The sequence below is a fragment of the Narcine bancroftii genome, chromosome 5 (assembly GCF_036971445.1).
Source record: "Narcine bancroftii isolate sNarBan1 chromosome 5, sNarBan1.hap1, whole genome shotgun sequence".
NCBI lineage: Eukaryota > Metazoa > Chordata > Chondrichthyes > Torpediniformes > Narcinidae > Narcine > Narcine bancroftii.
Window position 1 is genome coordinate 76550087 of NC_091473.1, and position 7463 is coordinate 76557549.

At 35.9% G+C, this 7463-nt stretch overlaps 1 non-coding gene across 1 annotated transcript; it reads left to right on the top strand.

The window, feature by feature from the left end:
• The first annotated feature begins 5189 nt into the window (after positions 1 to 5189).
• On the top strand, positions 5190 to 5348 carry LOC138765560 (U1 spliceosomal RNA). Its single transcript, XR_011358562.1, has one exon. It is a non-coding gene; the product is annotated as a U1 spliceosomal RNA (small nuclear RNA).
• Positions 5349 to 7463: the final 2115 nt, after the last annotated feature.

Sequence of the window (7463 nt, forward strand, 5' to 3'; positions counted from 1 at the left end):
AGCCTCTAAAACAATTGAGAAAATGAAGGTAGCAATGTACAGTGATGGAAATGTATGGATGAGAACTAAGGGTACAAATGATTTTGAATAGTTTTCATTTTTGTAAATAATTCATTGTGAATGAAGTCTATTTTTGAAAAACCTTTTAAAATCCATGTCTAAAACATTGAAGTTCTTTGAACATTGCAGAATTTTCCTCTTCAATGCTAAGTACAAGCCCCCAAAAAGGATTTCTCTGTATACAATTTTTCTGCACAAATCGACTGATAGTTGCCACCAACACCTTCTGTCTTATCCACCCAGGCTCTGAGTGGACAGGACAGATGATCTTAAAGAGTTTGTTGGAGACTCTTCGCAAAGTCGTCCAAAGCTCTTATGATTTGGTGGGAGCAACTTGTTTCATGGAAATGGTCAGAAAATTAATATGCAGAATTATTTACATTTATCCTGAATTGCCAATGTGGCACAGATTGTCGAAAAAGTAGTTACAATGGGATGAATAACCTTTCCTGAATTGTATCAAAGCATTTCCTGTCAGTAGCAAATCAGTCTGAATCAAGGTTGACTGCAGCAGGTGAAACCAATCTGATGTAAATCCTTCAGTGGCAACTTCCTGTTTGAAGTTGTCCTTGTCTGTGATGGTGGGCCTTGTACTGCACAATGTTGTCATATAGCAAGAGCAAAACAAGCCTCAGAAACGCTCAAATATTTTGTTGAATTGTTTTCAAGTGTTTACTGAATTTTTTATTGATTTAAAAATGAAGATGCTCACTGATAATTCATTCCTTTGCATGATGCAGGTGCCATCTAATCCAAGACTTTATCAGCTGATGTGCTGGGGAATTGTTGCGACTTCCCTCTTGATCAATGGATTTTAGGACATTGTTGGGAACCACCCTTGTCAGAAAATGCCCCTGTCAGGAAATGCCCCTGTTGGAAAGGACCCCATCGAAGATTGCCCCTCTAGGGAAACACCCTAATCAGGGAATTCCCCCATTGGAAACAAGCATGTTGGGGAATGCTCCTGTCAGGAAATTCCCCCATTGGGAAACACCCTGTTGGAAAATGCCCCTGCAGGTGTTCCAGCAAGTGCGGGACTTCTAGGTTTCTTTAAGCGTTTGTGGGAAGCCTGAGCTCAGAAGCATTTATATGAGGCTTTTCCATGAAGAATTTGGACTATTTGTGTGTGTGGATGATCACACCATGACACAAGGTTCAGAGATTGCCTCCACTTGTTTATTAATGTATATATTTACTGAACAGGAAATTCGTTGGTACAAGCGAGGGCAAGAAATATTTCCTGTGCATTCGTAATGGAACAAAGCATTGAATTTTAATGAACACTCAGTTTCCAAATTTACATTTTATTTTCAATTAAGTTCCAGAACACAATTTATAAGATACAACAAAATTCAAACCCAGTTTCAAGAAGTACTGCAAGTAAATTTAATCTCAATACAGATCAGGGGCTCGAAAAAAAATATTATTCTCCATATATAAGCTGAACTATTTAGGCTAGAATGAGAAAAACTATGATTACGTACACAGACTTTTGACTTGGTGTGAAACCTTCCAGTTATTGTGTCAATGGCAACTCCAAGACATGCAATGCCAGCAGTCCAATACTCTCTCTTTAATTACTCCATAACCCTGCAATTTATTCTATCTCACAAGCTCATCAATCCCTTTCATTGCTTTTGCCGATTACTTACACTGATAGCTACTTCAAATACCAGCACTCCTTGGGAGATGGAAAGGAAAACAGAGCAAACCAGCAGAAAATCACAGGAAAAACAGCCAATACAGACAGCGCCCGACATGGGCACCTTGGAGGTCTGAGTTGAATTGAATTGTTTATTTGTCACGTTCCGAAATACAGTCAGAAGTTTTGCTTTGCTTGTTAGTTGCACAAAAGGTTGATAATTATAATCAATTGATTATCAAAATATGTTGTACAATGTACGTATGTGCCAAAATTCTTACTAGCTGTTGCTGACCAGCTACTGCGTGAATACAAAAGAAATTAAAAAACAGTTACTTGCTAAATACTTGATTGAATTTAAAAGGCATTAAATGTACAAAAATAGATGATAAATATTCACATTATCCCAGTGCGAGAAAAAAACTGTGACTTAGCAAGTGACTTGTGTCTTCATGCTGCACTGACTGCGCTGGGACAGGATGAAGACAGGGGGAAGGAAAGGAAAACTAAGGTGTATGTAAATGAGGCTGCAGAAACTGGAATCTGAAGCTAAACACAACCTGCTGAAGAGCTCAGCGGGCTGAGCAGGTTCAGTGGAAGAAAAATAATTTGTAAATTTTGATAGAGTTTCAGGTCAAAACGGTAAACAGTCTTTTACTCCCACTGATGCTACTTGACCCACTGATTTCCTTCAGCAGATTGTCTTTAGCTTCATTTTAAATTAGATCAATGTAATTAATTAAGAGATGTGGCAGCCACTCTGCACGCAGTAAAATCCACTCAACAGAGCAAAATGAGACAACATTCAGTGTTGATGTTGACTGACGAATAAATGTTAGGGATAGTAATTCTCTTGCAAGAGAATTGTGTAAAGCTATTACCTGAACTTCCAAGGATAAGTGGGACCTCTTGCTTTCCTATTTCCAGAGAGCAGCACTCACAGAGTTGCACAGGAACAACAGCCAAGGTTTAACACTTGTATCTGGTGTGTACCATGAACCCACAATCTTCTGACTCGAGCAATGCGAGTAAGCTCAAATTGACATCGAGATAAAACATTGACCTCAACATCTGACTTAAAAGAAGGGAGAAATCAGCTACATTTCGGGCTCCAGTCTCCTATCGATGAGTATGTGCGGGGATGAAGGATTGGAAGACCTCCAGCTGTGACACCTCACTGTCAAGCACATTAACGAAACTCAGAAGTGGGCCTCTTTCATGGGTAACGGCCAATAAATTGAGCTACAAAGTAGCACAGGTCACCTGCAAAGTCATAATCAAGTTCAATCAAGAGTTGAACATGTACAATCAAGCAAAGTATATTAGTTGGATAAAATAATGCAAAAACAACTGATATCCCTTGTAGATAGTGTTTACACATTTGAATGCTTATTGCTTGAACAAAATGCACATTTCAAATAATTTTCAGAACTGAAGTGTCAGATAATGCAGAGAGAAGTTTGCTGAAAAGGAAGTGTGGTTAAAATGGCAAAAGATCATTGGTGTTTTCTTAAAATTTCATTTTACAATTTTGTTTTGTAAATTCTCAACTAATTGATTGTCTTCCAAATGATTTATATTGGAGAGATTTATGTGGAAGATGGAGACCTATTCATTTCTATTTTTATATTACTTTTCATCTGTTTATTTATATTTTAATTATAAACTCTTCTGTGCAGTTACTGTCTAATTATAAAGCTATATGGGACAGACATTCAGACATGTTCCCTTTTGGTGGGACTTGAGGGAAATTCATAATATTAATCATATCAATTGTGTGTTGTTTTTTGATGCAATTGTGAAAAATTTGTTTTTCTAAAATTTACCATCTCAGTTTTACTTTTTCGTCATGCTTCGAGAGTTTTGGCTTAATGTTAATGTTTAATTATAGTTCTGTTTAGATCTTACAATGTTAAATGAGTTTACAATTATAATCACCAAATTAAATGAAACACATTTGATATATTTTAAACATCCAAAGCTTTAAAGTTAAAAATGTTTCATCACTGTTACTTCTGAACTCCTATTTTTGTCTTTCTGAATTTACAACATAATAATTTATGATAGATGCCAGCATTCAAAAATAACTATTTTTGGGGGAAATAAAACAAAGATTAAAAATACTGAAAACCTGTGTCTGTGTGCAAAAACTTTTATGTGGGCACATATCCATTGAAAGTAATCTAATGAAAAAATATGATGGGAGTATGATATTATAATTGACCACAAATGCCAAGGAACAAAGGAAAAGGAGAGCAATGGTAGAACGCGAGAACACATAAATGGATCAGCTTCACAGCATTAGACCGAGAACCTAGAACAATGTAATGTTGATAATAAAATTGTACAGCTGTTGAAAGAAGCCTACCACTCCAGTTTTGCAAATAGCAAAATACATGCAGGTGTCAAAGGTCCAGCAGAAATGTGGTACCATTGGTCTGTTTCTATGCTGTTGGAAATGCCTTTCTAAATTCCCAATGGACAAAACCATTGGGTAAAGCTACACACAACAGAAGAGTGATTTGATGTATCTATCAGAAATCCAACCAAGGTACTGCAAGTTAGCTTCCAGTTTTCTGCCATATTCTAGTGACTAATACTACACTTCTGACAGTGAGATTTTGGTGAGAGGGTAAAGCTTTTAGCCTGGTAGTATTTGGTATGTGCTTTATTGGCAATGGAATGAGCTTTTTGATTCTGCTTTAAAGAACTGCAATATTTACCATAAACAAAAATATAGTGGTTGGCTGTGGCTAACTAAACCTGAATGTAATGAAATGTACAATATTTTAAATAATTGGAACAAGGTACAAATATGAAAATGCTGTGCTCCAATAGGTTGCAATCATAACCCAGGAATAGGGTCACATGACTGACGCCTTTTTATTGACAGTAAAGTGGTCAATTGGCTTATTAGTCATTTGACTATTGGAATTTTTTCTAACAATAAAAATGGCAACATTAGAAACTGTTTCTTTTCCAAGCTGTGACTGAGTTCAGATTTTGAAAAGGTAAGCATGTACTCTATTAAAATCATCTGGCTTCCGACTGCACCTCTCGCTGCCCCCTCCCCTTTTGTCACTTTTTGCAGTATTTCAATTAAATATTTCAGTGCATGGTTCATTATTTAATCAGCACACAGGCAATTCGTAGCTGTGACTTGCAGGAGGTAGTTTCCTTTAAATAATGTAGTTTTTGCTCACTGCTACTGCCTTTGATTGCATAGCATAATTTTTGCAAATGATCTTTTTCTAATGAGGGTTAATCATTACATCCAATTAAATACACCTTTTAGCAAAATTCATTAAAATTACCTCAGCAGCATTTTGTGAAGTATCTCCATTGACCTGTTTAATGTTGGTCATTTTGTACAATATTACAGTTCTCATTGCGTCCCTTCTGCAGATTTAATTCGTTTACTGCCCTGTGCAAAAAAAAAGCATATCCTAATGGAAAGTATATCCAGCATGAAGGTTGAAGAATAATTATACTTACCTGGCAGGGGAGAATCGGTGGTTATGATGGCCAATCTCCCAGGACAAGGCTATCCCATTGCACTTCAGGTGTGCTGACGCCTGCGATGTCCCCAAATGCGGGATACTCAACTGCAAAATTTGTGGTAGTGGGGGACTGCGTTTGTGATTTAAAGAAAAAAAGTAAAATAAAAAGAGTAATTGGAGAATTGTGCATTTCATTGTGGTTATTACGCCAATTAAACTCTTTGTAACTCCACAAGCATATGTGCAACTCAACCAGCAGATGGCTGTGTAAATGATATATTTTTTTGTAATGGCTGTTTATCAGATCTGTGAGACATTAATTCCTTAAATTTCAAAAAAAATCTGTATTTAGTTTGGTATATATTTCATTTCAGATTCACAAAGCTGATGTCTCCAGTAGCACCATTAGCTTTGGTACTTGTGAGCACAAATGGCCTGGATATTCTTGTGATAACTGTCATACTCACTGCCATTGCACTGTAAACCTGACAGCAACTTTTGGCAAATGTGTGTTGAATGCAGAAATTCAATAGTTGCTGTCTGGGACATTCTACTCAGCAAGATGTATCCTTCCTGTTCTCATAAATGGACTGAACAATGAGTCAAGGATTTGACATGAATTTTCACTATTGTTGGAAAACACTTGAAACTATTATATTTAGTTACATGTTGTTACCATAATCATTGTTGAGAAGCCCTCTGTGTCTCTTGGGGATAAAAATAAACTTCTTTGGCATGGAGCATTGTTTCTTATATCTTACATTAATTAAGTCATAATTTTTTGAAAACATAGAAAACATTAGTGGTGTTTCAGAGGTGTGTTTGTATGTGTGCGTGTTTTTTTCTGTAAAATGAGTAAACTATGAATCAAAATACTCTGTGACATTCTGCTGGGCAGTCTGAGGATCTGATTGACTGGCTCTTCAGTCCGATGATGACTTCACTGTTGCCTGTTACTGCTGATACGTTTGAAAGACTTGAGAATACAGATCGCTTTGAGGCAGGAAATATATATGTCACAAAACTCATCAAATATTTGTGGGGAGCTCTCTCTGAGGTCATCAGTGATTGTCAATTCTTCATTCTCTTTCTTTTTAAAATATTTTTGTTGGTATTTTTCAATATAACCAATTATACACAATTATACAATTGCAAAACTATTTGCAAATAAATCTCATGATAAGCAAATCCAGAGCACAATCTTGACAATAAAGTAAAATGTAACAACAAAAAAATTCCCCCCCAAAAAAAAGGAAAGAAAAAAAAAATTCAAAACCCCTTCCTCTAAGCAAGGTTGAAAGTTGACATGTATGAATTTAATGACACCAGCTTGGAGAAGTGCAAAATTCCAGAACAAAACTAAATCTTAAGATGATAATAGTCCATAAATGGGGCCCATGTCTTTTGAAACTTAATATTTGAATCCTTGATAGCGTAACTAATTTTTTCTAAAGTTAAACAAGACATAATATCCCTTAACACTGTGCATGTGTAGGTGGGTCATTATCTTTCCATTTAATCAAAATTGCACGTCTAGATATCAATGAAGTAAATGATAAATTTCGGCTTTGAATTGAATTGAATTGAATTAAGGTAATCCAAAAAGAGCAAATAAAGGGCAAGGTTCCATTTTCAACTTAAGAATTACCGATAACATTTGAAAAAAAAACATCTTTCCAAAATTCTCTAGGCTAGGGCAGGTCCAGAACATATGAACTAAAGAAGCATCTCTGATTTTACATTTGCCACATAAAGGATTTGCGCCTGAATAAAAATGAGACATTTTAACTTTAGACATAAGTGCTCTATGGACCCCTTTAAATTGCAGCAAACAATGCCGTGCACAAAAGGAAGTAATGTTAATCAAATCGAAAATGGAGTGGCAAACTTCATCAGACAATGAAAGGTTCAAAACCTGCTCCCAAGCGTTCTTCACTTTAACTCGCAGGGCTAACTTTAGATCAGGCAAATTATCATAAATAAGATCTATGGGAAGATTGTAGATCAAAACAGTCGTCTTGTGAATTCCAGGAAAAAATCCTTCATTCTCTGAGGTTTTTAATAACGTTAACCTGAAATTTTCACTTTTCATGTTTTTCTTAGATTAGTTACATTTAAATGAGTTTTACTTAAATTGTCAAACAAATTAGTTGGTAAAAATTGTATCTGGCTCCCTGAAATGTGGGTCATAGGTTTGACTTTCCAGAAAACAGCAAGTTTTCAGACCTTGAGGCTAAGGAAGGAAATAATCTTCTCATTTG